The sequence below is a fragment of the Cydia fagiglandana genome, chromosome 7 (genome assembly GCF_963556715.1).
Source record: "Cydia fagiglandana chromosome 7, ilCydFagi1.1, whole genome shotgun sequence".
Lineage (NCBI taxonomy): Eukaryota > Metazoa > Arthropoda > Insecta > Lepidoptera > Tortricidae > Cydia > Cydia fagiglandana.
The window spans coordinates 4,063,041-4,084,249 of NC_085938.1; positions in this window are offsets into that span (position 1 = coordinate 4,063,041).

Consider the following 21,209-nt stretch of genomic DNA (forward strand, 5'->3'; position numbering starts at 1 on the left):
TTACACTTCAATCTCCATTTCTGTATTACAGATAATAAAATGGTAGAACGTTAGGTAAATGTGGGTAAAGCCCATCTACGGGATGAGACCGTCTACAACCTCTTTCGCCTGTTCTCTAAGTTTGTACAAATACTCCACTTAAAGCCCCCTCCACACTCGTGCGCGAATCGCGGCGCGAAGCCGCGAACGCAAGTGTGGCGTCGATTTTCGCAGACAGCGAAATCGACTCCACACTCGCGTTCGCGGCTTCGCCCGCGATTCACGCACATAGTCTGGAGGGGGCTTAACAGAAGGTCGGTAGAGCAGAAGGAGCGAAGCTCTTTCTTTCTGACTGTCTGAGCGACTTACGGATAAAAATACGAGTACATTTATTGCCCTAAGACGGTCTTCCAAACCAAAAATGTTATGTATGCCGGTCTTCACCACATCGGCCTTATCCAGTTTTTTGTATTTCTAGATATTTCTATAGAAAGTGACTCATTTTCATTGCTCTCAAGTGTATTTCAAGTAAGTGTAACTTCAAGTTTTCCTTTTGTTTCAGAGCTGAAAGGGCGCGTGTTCAAAAGGAAATATGCGAGCAAAGTACTTTACAAGCTGTGACTTCCACATTCAGAGTAAATAATTAAAACAACATACATAGTTTAGTTCGAATAGTAGCTGCAATTAGGTTAGATAAGTCGCCGCTTGCATATCAAAGGTTGCCAGGCAACCGACATACCGATCGCACTTTGTGTATCCTATTCCGGGTATTAAAATTACAGATTTACCCAATTTGTCAGAAAAGCAGGATTATTGGGTAGGTTACAGATGTAGTGCATAATTGTTTTCCATCGTATTTTCTCGGAAACGTTCGTATCTGTCATGCTACTTCAGTCAACCTCAGTACTTTTTGTACCGAAACTGACTGAAACAGCAAGACACGTTTGTGCGTTTCCGTGAAAATGTGGAATGGTGGAAAATATAAATACTAATCACCCTACATCAGGAAATAATTTAATTTCACTGAGTTAAAAATAATCAGGAGATAGGTACAACTAGACTTGATTAAGGCCGACCTTCATTTGTAACAGAATGTTACGGTAATTATTAAGAATTTTATTTGTAGTCCTATTTTAATTTGTAAGCATTTAGACTAAAGCATATTTAGATTACGTTGTTTACCGAGAAAATGTTCTTAGCTTTAATATTTTTAATTTGTTTGCTTAGTAACATGGCTTGGCTGATGTATTTTATACTGAAATTGTGGAATTTCTATAAAGATTGTATTTTTTTAGTTTTGTACGAAGGTTTGATATGTACCTTATTAAATGTAGTAAATTATGGAATTATATTTGTATTTAGTATACATTGTAAGATGTTGATCTGATACAAGAAATACTACCGACAATAACTATTTTAAGAGATATGCTTTATTCTTTTAACAAGATTTATCTTGCCTTACCGTGTTAGTATGTATGTATGAGTGGATCAACACTTGGAAGCTACTTTCGAAATACTTTGGTATACGTATAAGGCCCACTTGCACCATCCCACTAACCTAGGATTAAGCGGTTAAACCGTCAAACCAGTGTCAAATTGTACTGGTAACCATGATAACTCCAGGTTTAACCGGTTAACCCCGGGTTTCACGGGTTTGTGGAAGGGTGCAAGTGGGCCTAAAAGACCGATGACAATGCACTATTATTATGACATTGAAATGATCTGATGATGTAGACTTAAGAACAGGAAATAGGTGATACTGAAGTGATAAACCAACTCAGATTGTTGTGTTAGAGTATGTAGTACCTATGACTACTGGAAGAGCAATTGGCGATAGAAGATACAGGAAAACACTAAAGTGTCATTCTATGGAACTTGCTAACTATAAGTAAACAAACCGCCATATTGAAATTGTCAAAGAATGATGAATTTACTAGTGACAGATACTTTAAGTACCTATTATTACCATTTGATTCATGTCGTCGCTTTATTCTGTTTTCTTGACATAAGTTATTCGTCATTTTCTAATTAATTTCGTTAGAAAGAGGCAGAATCTATATCACGGCCGCGATTTGGTGTCTCGGTACCCAAACACAACTTTCACATGTAAGTTGCGGAAAGTTATTAAAAGGTTGTGAAAGTTCTCGGAAATTTTAAGAAGAAATAAAGGAAGTCTTCAATTTGGAAATGGAAAGTTTCGACAATCAGTCATTTTTGTACCTGGTTTATAAAAGACAAGGTTTAAGATGACAGGTGCTATAGTTATTAGGTTATTACACAATCCTTTAGAGCAGCGGTCGGCAACCTGCGGCCCGTGAAACTGTCACTTGCGGCCCGAGTGCGGCCTTGGCTATTTTGTATGTAATAGTGACAAACGACAATGTCTCATAAAGTCATAAATATTAACAAAGTACGGCCCGCGTCATCTCCGTTTTTTTTTTTAATTTATTTAGGTAAACAAACAGTCACTACAAGAAAGGCTTAAATATAAAGTATTTTTAACACTATATACAGTATGTGTGACCAACACCGTTCACCACTTATTATAATTAGGTAGGTACTTTGATTATTCGGAGCTTATACCTCTGGAGCGTAAGGCTCCGGAAGGCATTGACAAGGTAAAGGTTATTATTATGTTAAATTCGTACATCATAAAATGAAATATTTAACGCTTAAGACTGCATCGAGCAAAATCAGCGAAAAAGGCAGTCACCGTTTAGTCGCTAGCGTTCACATCTCTTGATAAAAAAAATTATAATAAATGTCATTATTATCCCAAAGAGTGTGTTTACAACGAATCACCCTTGAAAATCTGAAATATATTACAATATAATAAATACACTTATGCAAAGTTGTACCTAAAACGAGATGAACGAGTGTCAGCGTTTAGTAAAATTTGTATAAAAAAATCGATGCTCATGCTATAAAATCGAGTGATTTCGAAAGCCAGATAACTGGACTACAACGAATCAGGCTTTTCCTATTTTTCCTCTTAAAGGCTACAGAGAAATTCAATCGTAAACGTAAACTTTCGTAAAATTTCCATACATCCGCCATATCTGTCAAATTCTCCTTTCAATCAGATGCCCGCTGGGCTTGGTTCAAAGCGGACGCGTACCAGGATCTCCCAGTTTGACAGTTTGAAATTCATATCCGTATACGAATGATGATACCAGTCAAAAACTGTGTTCAAAATAAATAGGGTAAATAAATAACGTCACACGGAGATCTAGAGTCATTAAAATTTCGACATCTTTTTATTCACAAGTCATAATACTTAAAAAATATAACAAATTATTTAATAAAATATATGAATACAACCAAATCAGTGTAATTAGCTTCTTCCTAATTCACTTAAAATGAATAAAGTTTGAAGATTTGTTATTTCTTATTGGAATAAATTTTCATTGTGCTGGTATTCATGTTACGTCATTTTAAAAACATATATGACATAATGTCAATATACTAGATAAACAATTTATCAACAAAATTCTTCACATTTTAGCCTAAGCAATATAAATTATTAAAATTTTATTTATGAAGACGGAGCAATGTTGTTCACATAATTTCAGCAATAAAATTCTTAGTTTCAACTAGTTCTGTTGCTATTCTAAGAGCTATCACGAGCTCTGAAAGTTAATTCAATGATATATCATCAAGAAATTGAAATCAAGACTCGAACTGCAGTCTCAGCGAGTTTTTGTGGCTATATTATCAGTTGAAAGAACGATATTTAAAGCCAATACCAGCAGTGGTCTGTTTTACGAGTACCTATATTGGTTTCATGTGACGATGTTTATATAAATGTATCTATCAAACAACAACGTGCTTTTATTTCATTGATATTCGGTGCAAAACGATAACTCAGTAACGAAATAAAATTATGAGAAATGCTTATGGTTTTTTTCAGTGAACGTTTATATTTATGAGGTCGTTTATAGGTAAGGTCTTATGTCTTATCAGCGTGGCTTTGGCCTTTGGACATTTTTGTAATGCTTTGTAATAAGATAGGTGAGGTATCTACTTATATCCCTAATTGTAATAACCTTTTTTGAAATGAATTACAATTTAATTATTTAAATAAAAAAGTGGTCCACAATAATATACATCCGTTCGGTCCGCTAAAATAATATAAGTGCCCTTCATAATATTAAGTAGGTATATTTAAGATTAACAATCAGTAAACATCATTAATTACAAATTGGGTGAGATATTTCCGACATAAAACCTAAAGGTAAAAGTACAATTTGCTAAGTAAACTGTCAATCTACATTAATTATTATAATAGATAGACACTTATAGGTCAGCTTACTGAAGATTATGAACAACATATAGGTACTTTCTAAATAAAATACAATTTGTTTTTCCATGACTCATGTAGGCCTTATTTTACTAGACCATTTAAATTAAAGATGAAATTAATTCATGATAAAAGGTAATAAGGCCCGGTAATATTCTCTGTTATTCTTGAACTTGTACTATGACTCAGACACTGACACTGACAGTGCAAGTAACAAGGCCCGGTTCCGAACCAACATGGTATGGTTTTTTTATAAAACGTGTATTTTTCAAAAGCGCCGGAATATTATTATAACTATTTTGGTATATGAAGAAACATGAACAAATGAGAAATCTATATTGAATTGAATTGTTAATAATATCCTGATTATTTATAAAACTATTTCAGTTAAAATAAAGGTGGGCCTTATATGCCTCACCTAACCCTATTCGTTCACATTTAGATCCTATAGCTATATTTGGTCACTTTGGCCGTCACTATCTATTTGATACCGATTGTACTAACAATTAAAAGTACAGCTCAAATGTACTTTTTCCTGTACTGAAACTTATAAGGTATGCCCACCAAATACGCTCATAAGAACGATATATTCGATAGATATAGGCTATGAACTATCTAATGATATACATGGTGTAATCGTTAAGTGTAGCCAGGCTATAATTCCGTAAATATAACAGATATCAGAAAACTTCAAATTGATATCGAAAGTGCGTTACCCAATGAGTAAAATTACATTAATAACTTTTTTTAAATAAGAACAGAAATATCCCAGACATTAACTCTACTCTAAGACATTAACTCACAAACCCTCCCATACATTTAGTACGACGACTCACCCTTCAAAGAACGTTGGTGTCGTAAGAGATAAAACTGCTTGAGATTCATTATTTGCGATGATAAACTGTAATAAAATAATAAAACTACCGTTTATGAAATAATAGATTTATTATTTCATAAACGGTAGTTTTATTATTTTATTACAGTGAGGGGTGAGTCGTCGTACTAAATGTATGGGAGGGTTTGACGTTAATGTTTGGGATATTTCTGCTTTTATTTAAAAAAGTTATTAGGAATCATCCATTAATTACGTCACATTAATTTCTAGGTTTTTTGACCCCTCCCCCCCTCCTTGTCACACTTGGTCACATTATGCAACTCCCTCCCCACCTGGTGTGACGTCACATTTTAGGTAATTTTGTTTTCAACGAAATGGGCAGTACTAACTCGGCATTATTTAAAAAAAAAATATTTTTGGTAAAATAAATATATATAATTTTATAACACAAAACCAATTAGGAACGAAAATTACCTACATACTTCCAAAAACTCATTATTTAAATGTACTGCGAATAAAAAAATATAAATTAATTTTCGGTTACTGATGAATAGTGATGAAGTTAAAGTGACGTCACAGTGTTTGTGACTCCCCCTCCCCATGTCACAACATGTCACATTTTCTTGACCCCCTCCCCCCCCAAACGTGTGACGTAATTAATGGATGACCCCTTAATGTAATTTTACTCATTGGGTAACGCACTTTCGATAACAATTTGAAGTTTTCTGATATATGTTATATTTACGAAATTATAGCCTGGCTACACTTAACGATTACGCCCTGTATAAGTTACTTCGGGACGCGTCATGGTCATGGCCCAGAACCCATACTATCCGGGCCACAGTTCTTTAATATTATGTGGGGCTAAAAAGGCCCTCTGTCAGTGCAGATGACAAGGCCCGGTCCCGGGCCTTATTGAACGTATGAGATGGAATAGTAAATTTAAATATTTTAATATAGGTAATTATGAGTTTTTTGATTTCCCGATAAGTTTTAAGTAAGCATCACTTACTGACTTACAAAAGTATAAGCGTAGTACCTGCATTCTATTAGATGTTTTTAAAGCCTTATTATCAATAGAGCTTTAAAAATTAAGTTTTAAGTAAAATATAATAAGCGTGTTTAGTTGTAAAAAATATGTTACAAGACCTATATATAACTAATGAAGGGATAATTTTAGATATAAGTAGTTCACTTCGAGTAGGTAAAATAGACGATTTCTTATATCTTTAATAATAAAACTCCTAGTTTTAATTTGGTCTATGTCTACAAACCGCATACCTACCATCGCACACCATCACACTGTTAACTGACAGTTCGTAAACCTTATTACAAAAGGCATAAGGTCTACCGATGGACAGTTAAGAGCGTCGCCGTTTGTACCTATCTTAATACAAAAGTCAACAACGAAAATAAATAATTACCTAATACGTCACATACCTATGACATGACATGAACAAACAAGGAAAGCTATATATAAAAAGTGTTTTTTCTCTGTCTTCTCACAAAGGAAAGTTTGACAGTTTTAATTCCTCAAAGGAGGTCAGTAGTTAACACTAAACTCGAAACAGCACCTTTAAAAAAACATTAGGGGTCACTGACCTGTCCCAGTAAATTGAGGTAGTGTGCGTGAGCTGCGTTTGTGCGTGAAATGGGGTAATTTGACAGAATCTGAAAATTTACCCTCCTCTACGCCCTCTTAATAGCTAACAGTGCATGCAGCATTGCGTTACATAAGTTATATGAAAATAGTAAGTAGGTACATTAAATTGTAAATTTTGATTCGCTTCATATCACTAGATATTATATATTGTTATTACGTCTAAGTACATCTGTTACAAGTTTTTTATATATACCAGATTTTTCTCTCTTCTCACTCTCTGCTAAAAGGTTGCCGACCGCTGCTTTACTTAAGGGCTGATTTGGGCGGCGCGCGAACTCGCATGCGATTTTAGTTACATTGCGGACTGTTGGTTACGTCCAATTCAACCGACCGATCAAAAACCGTAATGCTTCGAGCAACACGGAAGGGAGGCGGCATTCGCACTATTTCCCCTCTGCCGAGGTACAAGATTAGCGCGTCAATAAAATCTAGCGCGGGTAATAAAACTAGTTGCACTTGGATTTTTCACTAGACTGAGTCCAGACGCGCGCGTGAACACTGCTGCACAAAAATGCCTGTTTGCTCGGTTTTTTTGTTATAAAAAGAGGTCGGGGACATCAAATTTACAAAAAGAAAGTGTTACATTTCACATGTAATATTTTTTTTTTACATATCATACGTTTAATTACATTTAAATACAATTATTATATTTTAGTCTCAAGTAATTGTTGGATTTATCGATTTTACTCGCTCAGTACAAATTGCGGATCGGTCGAGCGACAAATCCGACTTCTCATCTCTCAGAATACAATGACATACTTCAAAGAAAATGTGTTAGTGTACGTGTTGTGACACTTGTCACTCGTCCGTACACAAAAAGAGTTCGAGGTTTGCAAGATTTGTCTTTGACGTGTGTCATTTTCTATGTATTTGTGTCGTCATTACAGAGGGCCTACCGCAAACCAAGTTCGACGTGTTGCCTCCCTGTCACACTTACGTATGAATTTACAAGTGCCATAGAGAGGCAACACGTCGAACGTGGTTCGCGGTAGGGCCTTTGATTGGATTTTGTATGTAAGTGTGTGAGAAGTGCGACTGTGTGCACCTTCCCCCCGCGAAAAATGGCAGAATGATTTGTACGGTGAGATATCGCTTGGGCCCCTCCCTTCCGACGTGTCGGAAGCCGGTGTTGCTCGAAGCCGCAATGTAATGAAACTCGCGTGCGAGTTCTCGCATCGTCTAAATGAGCCCTAAGCCCACTCTTATCTTGCTGGTGGCAAGGTATGAAAGTGTGCACATACAGTCGCCATCAGATATATCGGAGCGGTGAAGGTGCTCACAAATATCTGAGCACGCCTCTATTGTCTAGGCGTTAGAGTGCGTGTTCAGATATTGTGAACACCTTGGCCGCCCCGATATATCTGATGGTGACTGTACCTGGGTCATTTCTCTTCGCCGAGATTGACTAGCTATAGACTGTTTTCTTACTCAAGAAACGGTTGTGTAGCTATTGACCCCGCGCGAAGTTTTTCTTAGAAATTGGTAAAATAAATATGTACAATAATACTAGAGCCCAGCAAAGTAAACTGAAACCGGTATTACTGGTATTAGTCTATATAAGCCAGTAAGTTTCGCAATTTTCCTCATAGAAATATCTCTGAAACTTCTTACAATTTTCGGAGGGTATAAAATTTCCTCTTGGTAAAATGGAAACTTCCTTTATTTCTAATGAAATAACGGGTGGGCTTAAAGTAATGAGAATTTTCGTTTTCGGAAATATAAAAAAAGACAATAGCTATGGGTTTTCGAAATTTTACAATGACAAACAAGAGCATATTTTAAATTACAAAAAAACATTATATATACAATAAACGTCTCCCACGTCCGATTTCTCATAACTGTGTTTAAACCCTCTGCGTCATGCTTTGGACAACGTTTTATTAACATTCCATAACTGTTTTATTGCCGTTAATTTTAATTATTTCGGCATATTAGCTTGTTATCTATATCATGACATCATTCACAATTGCTAACTGACTAAACAATTTAATGAAATCTGCAATTGATTGATATTTAGAGAAAATTGTTTATGTATCATATTTTGGTAAAATGTATGCAATGACGTTTTTAACTGGTTTTAAGCTCTCGCGGAAAAACGACTAAACGTTTCCAACCCTATAATATCCACAAGACTTAAATCAATCGAAGAATTTTGGCAAATATTATATACTCTGATATGTATATTGCGATAGTAGGCAAACATATTATATAATAAAATAAATTTTACCGTGTAGTTACAAAACGATCAGACAGAGAGTACTTGGTAGTTTGTCCAAAGTGAAAAGCAAACGGTCAGAAGCATGTTACGTAAACTAACACAAGGGAGGCCAATTACTTCATTCTTGAATTTGGTTCTAATGTTGGATATTGCATAGTTCTTCAATATAACATCCAGAAATCCATGGCCATTGTCTCTTTGTTTTTATGTCCGAAAACAAAAATTCTCATTACTTTAAGCCAACCCGTTAAAATAAAATTCGTGAAATCTTTTAATGTTTTGGAAACTTTCCGTACCGGTAAAATGGGGTGACTAGGAACAAAATGAAAAACTTTGATAGTTTTAAAACGGTCCCAAAATTCGCATTACATATTCTGTTACTCAAATTGTTCAAGTAACTACATAGTTAAATTGTTGATGACTTCATATTTACCTAAGTACTTACTACTAAGGGCCCCCCCACATCTGGCGTCTTTCGAGCGTCGGCGTCGGTCCAGCGCCGCTGCGCAGTTGCGTCGACGTCGGCCATAGTATTGTAGACGCCGACGCTCGAAAGACGCTAGATGTGGGGGGGCCCTAAAAATCCTGTTTTTTTTTTTTAATTATGGCCCACCTCATTTACGGTAACACAGCTTCCTTATCATCATCCTTAATTTGGGAACAAGAATCCCGAAATAATACTTGTTAAACCAATAACAACACTTAACTGTCTATCGGTGGACCTTATGCCTATTGTAATAAGGTTTAATTTAGACAGTTAACTGTGTGGGCGATGGTACAAATCCGTTTTGATCTGATATGAACGATTTGTATTTAGTGTTACCACATTAATTAAATTGATAGCGAACATTTAATTTGGAATCTAATTATTTATGCATAATATTACCGTTGCATTGGTTTCGGCATTAAAATGCAAATGGCGGTCGAATACCGGAGTCGATTTGTATGATTAAACATTCAACTAGATTATGCAGACTAATGTATTTTATATTAATTATTAAGTTAGCTAATTAGCGAGCAAATGTATTTTATATAAATATTGTTTGTTTTGTATTATGTGTGAACTAATAACTGATTTATTAAAGAGGGTTGACTGAAAGTAGTTTGGTTTTTGTTTCTCACTCTTCCATATTAGCAGGGGTGAGAAACTCCTTCCTTCGGGCAAAATCGGCTCCGAGGGTTGACACAACTTGGCGTCCGTTTGCGTGCACGACCACAGATAACTTAGTGACCTGAATTTTGACAACCCTAAATAGCCGAAAGGGACAGTGCCATATATCAGATAGGAACAGCATGGTTCGACCCTGAACTGCAGTACTGTCAAACTTCGGTTTTGTAAGTTTCCTTTCTGTACTGTAGTACTATTATTTATTCTGTGATATTAGTGCAACAGTGACAGTTGCGTTTGGTTCGCTACGGAGCGTAAGCGATTGGCATGTTGGCTACGCACGCGGCCTGGCCTGTATTACCATCTCTAATGCGCGTTCATACATTATCCATAGATTGCAGTTTGGCTGGCAATGTATGCGCAGGGGAATCGTTGATGAAGCGGGCTTTCCCAACGCCCTATCAGTAAGCTGAACCACGTTAATTCATACACGCTCTCACTGTTTTGGTACCTATTTAGTTAGTGCTCAGTTCACGAAGCTATTTCAAAAGAACGTGCAGTCTATTCGGTAAGTACTGCCGCTTATGGACATTGTTACAAATTATTATATGACATGCAGTACCTAAAAGTGTTAATTCTGTGTTAGGTACCTAAGAAAGAAAAAAACTTAGTCGTCGACTGCGCACGCCGACTTAGTAAATTGAGTTTAATTTACCATTTACCTAGAATCTGCAAAATTATGGCAATGTTACACAGAATAAATTGTAAGTTGAGTGAACTCGAAACTATTCTACATTGTGGCGCTAGACTGCATACTTTGTCAAGACTCCAAACTGAATGTTTAATGCCTCCGCAAAATCGGCTGGAAGAAAATGTAATACCGGCAATTATATAAACGACCAGGGCGTCCTCATTCAAAAGCGACGTAACGTGTTTAGGCTGAATTCAGTTGGAGCGTTCTTCAGAAGCTCACAAACGCGCGTATTTGGCGAACCACGGCAAATGCCTCAGTGCTCGGGACTGACTCATTAGATACACGTTTGAAGGTAGGGTGTCAAACATTACGACTTTTTCTTGGTTCTACGGGTTTACAGAGACGTAAATCAGCGAAAACTCGCACACAAACTGACTAAAAAGCTAAAAACTTTACATCTATTCCCGCGCTTAAAACGTTCCACCTGCACACAATCTAAACCTGCACCGCTTACGATGTTCTACTAGCGGTCCCGCTTACGTTCTATTAGGCTGGTTTTAGTGTCACGCGGACCGTCCGTGCGGACCGCCTTTTAGCAGCCAAGGGCCACATAGTAGTTAACGAAGATGACGCGGGCCGCACTTTGGTAATATTTGTAACTTTAGCAGACATTGTCGATCGTTAGTATTACATGCAAAATAGCCAGGGTGGCTCGCGGGCCGCAAGCGACAGGTTGGCGGGCCGCATGCGCCCCGCGGGCCGCTGGTTGCCGACCGCTGGTATAGAGTAAAGCTGACGGGTCCGCGCGGACAGCTTCCTCATACAATTTGGCGGTGTGGTGCGATCCGCACCGACCGGCCCGCGTGACACTAAAACCAGCCTTAGCGACTTCCCAGTATCATTAGTAATTAGACGGTACAAATTGAAGGCGTCGTAAAGTACATTTAACGTAGAGGTTACGCGTTTTGCTCGTATAAGACACTCATGCGTGCGTCACATGTTTGGGCCTCTAGACCCGAGAAATCGCGTGTTTACAAGTCTGCGCGTAAAACGCTTCACCTGCACCGCTTACTACGTTCTACTACGTACCAGTCCAGCTAACGTTCTAGCGACTCCCCAGTGTCGCTAATTACTGACGGTATAAATTGAATGCTTTGTAATGGATGTGTAACGTACTTAGGTAGGTTAGATAGGTGTTTTACTTGCATATGTGTCGCTTAACTTCAAACTCGGGTAAATCCATTGGACCCTCTCAGCAAATATCTACCCTATTACGTTTTCTTAATACCAAAATCGCATAATCTGACAGATGGATTTACCCGAGTTTGAAGTTAAGCGACTCATATATGAATATGACACTCATGCGTGCGTCACTTGTTTGGCAAAAACGTGGGCGAAAACGCGCGTTTACAAACGCCCGCTCCAAACGTCCACCTGCACACAACCTAAACATGCACCGGTTACGCCGTTCTGCCACCAGTCCCGCTAACGTTCTAGCGACTCGCTAGTGTCACTAATTACTGGTACAAATTGAAGGCTTTGTAGAGCACATCTTACTACAGTACAAGGATACGCGTTTTACTGGTATAAGATACATGTTTAGTTGTTTAGTCCTCCAGAATCGCTAAAACGCGCGTTTACAAACGCCCGCTCCAAACGTCCACCTGCACACAACCTAAACCTGCACCAGTTACGACGTTCTCCCACCAGTCCCGCTAACCTTCTAGCAACTCGCTAGTGTCACTAATTACTGGTACAAATTTTAAGTTGTGTAAAGCACATCTTACGTAGCTACAGTAAAAGGATACGCGTTTTACTCGTATAAGACACATGTTTAGTCCTCCAGAATCGCGAAAACGCTCGTTTACAAACGCCCGCCCGCGCCAAACGTCCACCTGCACACAACCTAAACCGCTTACTACGTTCTACTACCAGTCCCGCTAACGTTCTAGCGACTCGCTAGTGTCACTAATTACTGGTACAAATTGAAGGCTTTGTAATGCAGACTCCATGTCGCAGAGCGTGCATGAGTGACAACTTACCTGCTTGTTTCATTACGGCGGCACGCGCCACGTATTTAATTTAAAGCTCCTATTCGTGCGCAGTTTGAGGTAAAACAATGAGCGCTAGGTTTTTGTACTAGGTTGAATGCAGTGGAATTCTTAGAACGGTGTGATATGTTATATAAATGCATTTTATAATGTTTAGCAGACGAATTTGGCAAGCACAGTGCAGACAGTGCTACTTATATACCTACCTCTCTAACAGAATGATGGTCCCTATGATACTTCCTTCAAGTCTCTTTTGGTAAGGCTTAATTTAAAAGACTATGTGTTTTCACTAGGTATTTTTATTACTATACCTAAATGTTACATTTATAAATAAATGAATGTGCTAAATTACCAAAAAAAAAAGTAAAATATATGTTATGTGAAAAGTCTCCAAGTAGGCCTCAAGGGTTCTTTACCAGTCAATACAAAATTTACAGTGTCATAAGGTGACATGAAAAATAGAAAGCAATAAGTATTTATAATTAAAAACCAACAGCCAATATCTGGGTAAACATTATATTTATAATTAAATAATCTTAAAAGAAATAACTACTGTAATATAACAGAAATGTATAAAGTCTCTATGGTAAATTCTATTAATTCTTTTCTATTATTCTCTTAATTTAACTATACATTTCCCAAGATTTTCACAAAAGGCATCTTATTATTATATTCGTTTCATGATTTCGCGTTCTCGCGGACAAAAATAATTTAATTCCCATTAAAACGTTAATGAAACGATTTTATTTTCCTGCTCGTTTACCAATCTACGTAGATAATTACTTTTCTATTTTAAAGATGAATGAACGTCGACAGTTAGATATTAGCATGGACAATTAAACAAGAAGACTGACAAGTGCGCATGCCAAGTTGCGTTCCTGGTATTCAGCGCCATCTATTGAACTAAGCGTCAAACAAAATGATGGGGTTGGAAACTGTCAAAGATTTCTATAGCTGGCGACAGCATAGGTTTTACCTGTCTCTAGTTTGTGAGTTAGAGGCTTAAATAAAAAAAAAAAACAAGAATTTGACACTTTTCTAAGGACTTACTGTCTTACAGGTTAAACCTATGCTGGCGCCATTTGTAAAGTACTTTGACCGGCCGATCCCATTGATAAAACCCTGAGATGTGTTCAAAATAACTCCAATTAACAGATGTCGATGTCGCTGCGGAACACGAATTCAAAAGCATGTCTAAGTACTGTACTGTACATCTATATCCATAATCACTGGTTCATATCCGGCTCGTAGGACCAAAAAATGTAGCGGATTATATAATACCGAATTCTGTTAGTGATACAAACACATATTTTCCACTGGTTCTTTATGAAAAATAAAATAACGTGCCTTTAGTACAAGGTTAAATAAAAAGTGACGCTATTTTTACATGTAATGATGTAACTGTTTTAAATCTAGAAAACGAACATAGTAAAGCGCGTGATCGACTTTTGAGATTTTTACGCAGGATGTTTCGCCTTGTCCTTATTGCACTAGTTTTAGGAGCCGCTTCCGTTAGCGAGACGGGTATATTCACCTAAAATACTTAAAACTCAGCACCTGTCTTAAGACGAAGTACCTACAGAACAAGTACCAAACAAAATAGATGCAATGCAACTGCGACATCTTAGTGACGCCATCTGGCAATAAACTGAATATGTGAGTAGCACCATTTTGGATATGTTGTCACTCTTCTTTTTTTATTCGTCAATGGTAAGGTACTAAGTTTCAGGAAAAACGACGGAGGCTAATTAAAGTCAGTGTCGGGACTCATTGGGTAAGATGGATCGCTCGACAAAAAGCAGGGCATGAGGTGACAACAAAAACGAGGGACCACCGCAAATGAATTGATTTCAGTAATCAATTTTTTACTTCACTTGCCGAGTTGTCATGCGTTCGCAAAGCTTACCGAGCGAAAGCGAGTGTTCGATTTTACGGTGGTTGCAATTTTGTCGTCTATTTTTCTATTCGTAATCTTCAACCAGAAATATCACTTTTAACAGACTACAGATCATATCCGTAACAAATCCAGATCAAATTCATAACTTGTTATTACAATCAGAATAAGCCTCCGTATTTATCTTTTTTTCAGATTCTGAAAAAGGAGCTTAGCGAATTGTGCCGTTTGCGAAAAACTAGCTTCCGTAAAACTACCAAAACTAACTCAAATATCTTCTCTTAGACGTGATTATTATTTTGATGTTGCAGTTTTGAGGCAAAATATTATCATAAGTGCCAGAAAAACACGGATTAAATGACTAAGAATGTCGATATTCATATTTAATTACGAAGGTATTGAACTAGTAGATCCTACATAGTTGTAGTAGGTAGTATTAGTCTATTTGGGTGGTTTTAAGGTAGAGTTAGACCAAAAAATTCTGCAGCGATTTTTATAGCCCACGCAGTGCAACTGTTATTTATTTTATGCGTTATAATTTCATAGAAGTTTGACGTTTAAAATAACACTTGCACTGCGTGGGCTATCAAAATGACTGCATACTTTTCTTGGTCTAACTCTACCTATGTTATGATCCCGAATCGCAATATTTGTACTCATGAGGTAAACTAACCAAACCTATAGTTCGTCTTTTTTAGCATTAGAAATAAGGTAAACAATCTAGATACGTCTTTTAATTGGAAAAACACATTTTAAAAATAAGTTACGGCAAATATGTAACAATTATGAATCTAATACGATCATTTATATTCTTCTGCTTTCATAAGTATATAATTAATAGTTTTTGATTAATAAAAAGCGTTTTTCAATTATAAGACATGTCAAGATCGCTTACCTTCTTGCAAGTTCTTTCTAATGCTAAAAAAACGAACTATACTTAGATAAAATATTTTCAGGGCGAGTGGAAGCCCAGCAAAACGAAGCTATTGGCTGGACAGAATGAGCAATAGCAACACTACGTTCCCCGGCACTACCCGATCTGATTGAACCGGTCAATCATTCGTTCACCGTTCACCTAACTGGAAAATTAGTTAGCTTCAATTAGATGGAGTATGGTGATAAACTATTTTGTCGAGTTTGGGTCAAGTTTTTATCGGGAAATCGGGATTTTTCGGTGGCTTGGTTTAGGGTCTCATCAAGCTTTGTGTCGATTGCAGAAGCATTCATTTATCAGTCTGTTTTTCTGTTTATACACCGTGTTTTTTTGTTGATTTCCGTTAATTTCAAGGGTGCATTCCTGAGCTTAAATCAAGTAACTTTCTCAAAGACACCGATGTTCTAATTAAGTCCATTTCGGAGATAAACAAAAATTTATTTTTTTCCTATAAGGCAGACGCTTGTAGAGACAAGCGTGTACACTTGCCTTAGGGCCGGTTTACATATTGATTACTCGTAGTGTTTAGAATGAGTTCATACATTTGCTACTAAACTTAAGTACAATCTCGGTCGATTGATGTAGGGTGTATTCGGGTAATACCGAATGTCGGATAGTTCCGAAATTCAGATGAAAATCACTAGAGGGCGGAGTACCGGTGGCAAATTTCACACAAAAGGTATGGAGTCGTTTTTATAATTATTATTTTAGGCTTGAATAATAAAATTATTCATTTACCTAATGTACTTACTTAGTATGGTACCTACTCGTAAATTGGAAGTAAGTACTTAACACTATGCACTAAAATTCCGATAGAAGAAAGTTTTCTGGTAATAGATATAGTTAGGACTATTTTAAGCCTCCAAGGAAGTGAAACCGTGCGAAATAAACTCGAATTGGTTCTAGATAGAAACCCAGATGCTGACGAATTAAGGAATATGATTACAATGGAAAATTATAAACAAGTCCTTAAACATGCAACCATGACATCGGTAGATGTAGAGCGATCGTTTTCCACTCATAAATGGATCTTCAATAAATTAAAAAACCGATTCACTCCGAAAAACCAGGAACATGTGGCCATAGTCCAGTCATTTTATAACATGGATACGCACTTAAGTGTAGATTGTGAGGAGGACCTCGAACACATAATTCCAGTCCTCAATTGTAATTGAATGGTCTTGAAAATAATATATCGTTTGGCAGGTATAACTTCTTAGTCTAGTATTTAGTACCTAATGATAATGTTTTGATAAGAAAACATATTATTATGTATTATAGATATTAACAACATATTACATTATATTTGTATGCTCGTAAGATAATTTCTATAAGTTCCTAAAAATTATTATGCAAAATTAATCATTTATTCGTTATTTATTTAATCATAAGAATACTTAGGCGACTCCATACATTTAGTGTGAAATTTGCCACCGGTACTCCGCCCTCTAAAAATCACCCTTAATTCCATCATAATAAAAGTCTCTTTTCGGAATTATCCGACAGTTTTCGACATTCGGAATTACCCGAGTAAACCTTACCTACGAAATGACATTGATATGTCACAGATTTCAATTGTTTGGTCGAGTTAAATGTAATGCCCGTGTTACAACAACGCTATATGTTACATTTAATTACCTACTTTTTAAACAATAAAAAAATCCAAAAAAAAAAGCCAACATTTTTTTGAAAATTAACTATGCCATTTAGTTCTCTTAAACGTACTTAACCATACCCCGAAGTTAACGGAATTCAATAAAAACACGGTGTATTTATAATACAGTAGATTCCGCTTACCTATAATTACATCGAAGGGAAGTGACAAACACGTACGTCACACTAATAAACCAAATATAAGCTGATGTCATATATGTATTATAAAACATAGCATTAACTTCAAATGTTTGTTAATTTTTCCAAATCCATATATGATAAAATATATAAATGTAGGTATATTAAATCCCTTACGCTCTGCACGCTTCAGAATCTTGTATGCGGAGCTTACTGTACCTATTAGAAAGGACAGTTGAGTTGTAGTTTATAAAATATTTAGCTTCTGTACGCCCCTTTCGGAGAAATCTCAATTCGAAGTAAGCAGGGAAAAAACTCTATTTAATATCACCTTTGAACCTTTTTCTTAGAAGACACAGTCTGCTGTAAATTTTAATTTAGTAGATATATATATTTGTAGTAGAGATTATACCTAACTATCCCTTCAGAACTCTGGTTTATTGGTAAATAATTTCATTGCAAATTAAACCTAAAGTTACTAATTTATATCTACACTTTATTAAATCTTAATTATATATCTTTACTCTCATCCTAAAATAATAAACGTATTTTATTCTAAACATTATTAAAAATTTCGTGCCGCGCGCCTCACCATTACAAAATGTTAGAATGGAACTTGAACGTTGAAAGGATCTTGGCTTTCATAGGTGGAGCTTAAGTGGACTGTATATTAAAGATTCTTTTAGGAAAAAATAGTTTATTTCAGAAACCACAAAAACATGCATTGTCACAGGAAAGAAAATTAAAGAAGTGCCGCTATGGCAACTAAATAACAATGTTATGTTATGTTTTTAATATTTTAAATATAGAACGTTTAGTTCTACTTTTAATGTTGCTAACAAACGTAATGTCTAAACAAAAGTCTGCAGGAAATTCATCATCAACATCAACCACTGCCACCATCATTTACTGCCACGGTAATGAAGCTACAGGCACGCTTGAAGAATGTTCAAGGTAACGGGGTGTGTAACAGACCACAAACCCCGGCGGGACAGTTAACACTCCAACTTGAGGTAAAGTTGTACCCTCACTTTGGCTTTCTACTTCGCGATTGCGGTCGCACATAAGACGCTGCATTCACGTACTCGTAACCACAGAATGGAGCATTAGAAGTAATAGAAGTTACATTTTTTTATTTATTTACTATTTGGATACAAGTTTTAAAGTGACTGCGTTCTAGGTTCCAATGGCAAACAGGAATCCTAATTTAAATTCTTCTGTCAGAAGAATTTAAATAATGTTCTCCATCTTTTGTGTAGTAGTTTATCTTTGTATATCATAGAACGTATTCGTATTTAATCATAATTTTGTAGGTTTATCTTATTATGTTTATATATAATAAGTATTTGACTTCTCGGTTACCTACATACAATTTTCTTTTTATAAGTTATGAATCTCCGGCTCCAACATTTGTCTCTGTTTGACCCAATGGTTGACTGGTAGAGAATGCCTTAGGCATTAAGTCCGCCATTTGTACATTTTTCCTGTGTTTGTGCAATAAAGTTTAAATAAAATAAATAACCCTTATAGTTTCATCATGTCTGTCCGTCCTTCTATCCGCTAGTAATTCCTAATTTCTGTAATCCGAGAGATGCAAGCCGCCAAGAAACAAAATCACAATTCGCATTATCAGCATTGCTGGCACAGAAGCCGGAAAGTTACACATTGCCGAACACTCAACAATCCAAAGTGTATTCAAAGTATTCGCGAGTCAAACAACAACGAAGGTGCGCTGAAAAAACAATATAACGATAGACAAATCGTGTAAGATTTTTCGCTCGAATGTGCTTTCAATGTGTATTTGTTTCGACAGTAGGCAACTTTAAGGCTGCTATTAATTCAATTTGGTTTCTAAGGCTGCTATTAAAATAACTTATTATACCTACAGATGTGCAGTTTGTGGAAGATTTCCATTTCATTTTGGAAATGAAAAATTTAAATCCCCATAGAAAATAATGAGTTATGGATTTTTTTCCATTTTCGCAGTTTGGGACATTTGCCGTCGGCACATCAGTAATTTTATACCTAAATAATTAAATACTTATATATGTATGGCTAGCTGTGCAATGTGCATGAGTAGGTAGGGTATATAATATTGTATTAGACAACCGTTTTTAGGGTTCCGTACCCAAAAGGTAAAACGGGCAGTGTTGCCAACTCGGATTTTGAAAAAATGCTAGACTAATGTCTAGATTATGTCAAAATTATGCCAAAGATTTTATAACACCTAAGCTAAAAAAATGCTAAAATATCACTTGAAATTAGACACTTAAAACACATACTTTTTTCAAATTTACCGCGTTTTTCTACTGACAAGATCTGCTTGACCAATTTTATATAGTCCGTTGACGTCCATCCGTCCACAAAAGTCAAAATGATTATATGAACCACATAAGACGATGGCGTATATATTGTTGCTGCCTAGTTGGTGCAAACTTGGCTTAGACTAAATTATGCTAAAAAATATGCCAGATGCTAAATGGAAAATTTTGGTGTCAAAGCGAGTGAAAATATGCCAGATCTGGCATCATTTATGCCAAGTTGACAACACTGAAAACGGGACCCTATTACTAAGACTCTGCTGTCCGTCCGTCCGTCCGTCCGTCTGTCACCAGGCTGTATCTCACGAACCGTGAACCGATTTCTGTTGCCGCTGTAACAACAAATACTAGTGACCTTTTTTTTTCCTTTTTTTGCATTATGGTACAGAACCCTTCGTGCGCGAGTCCGTCTCGCACTTGCCCGGTTTTTTGAAGAATATCTAGGTAAGTACATAAGTAAATATACGGCCTATTATTATATGCGGTTCATTTTCTATCTTCTCAGCTAGAATTAGATATAAAATTCAACATTTGTGTGTGTTTCATCATCCCAATAGTAGGTATGAAGCGAATCGTGCCTACTGTTCCCTTGTATAAATTCAAAATCTTTGAAGCGCACTGGCTCGTTCTTTTTACATGGCTACATACATACCTGTTTGTATTTGCTCGTCGTCAAGTATGATCGAAAGTGGAGAATTTTCCTTTATTTCGTGTTTATTCCTAAGCATTTACTGCATACATCCACATATGTAGGTACATGATGATAACTCGTTCTGAAAAGTTTTTCAACTTATGTGAATTGAAAACTACATGATATTTCACACTCTAGCTCACACTAGGTACAGTCAGCGAAGAAAGTGGTCTACCACTTTTCGATTCTATCAATCAGATGATAGTCGAAAATTGGTAGACCACACACACACACTGTGGCTGACCGTACCTACTTTTATTATATTTGTATAAGTATATTTTATAGTAGTCGCGACTTTGTACCTAGGTACTCTCTACAATCCTGCACCAAACTGTCAGAGACAAGCCCAATGGAGAGAGTGCCTTAAGGCCTCAAGTCCGCCATTTGTACTCTTTATTATTAAATTGTGCAATAAAGTTTAAATAAATAAATAAAATCCTTACCTGTGTACCCACCAAAGCCACAAAACTCTATAGAGTTGGCTTGGTCGGACCCTATGCAAAATTCTCTGAAAAACCTCGTCATTAGCCGAGGCCGAGGCCTGCTCGTTTAAACATTTATACGTATAAAATGCGTTTACAATTCCAGGAACTTGTAATCAGAGGGCGCAAGATCGTTCTCTAACGAACGAAAGATGTCCGATTCATTACACGAGCTTTATCTTTAATCTCCCGGTAACACTGCTTTAACTACCGTTTAATTAGCGGTCGATTTCACATATTAAAAGTAC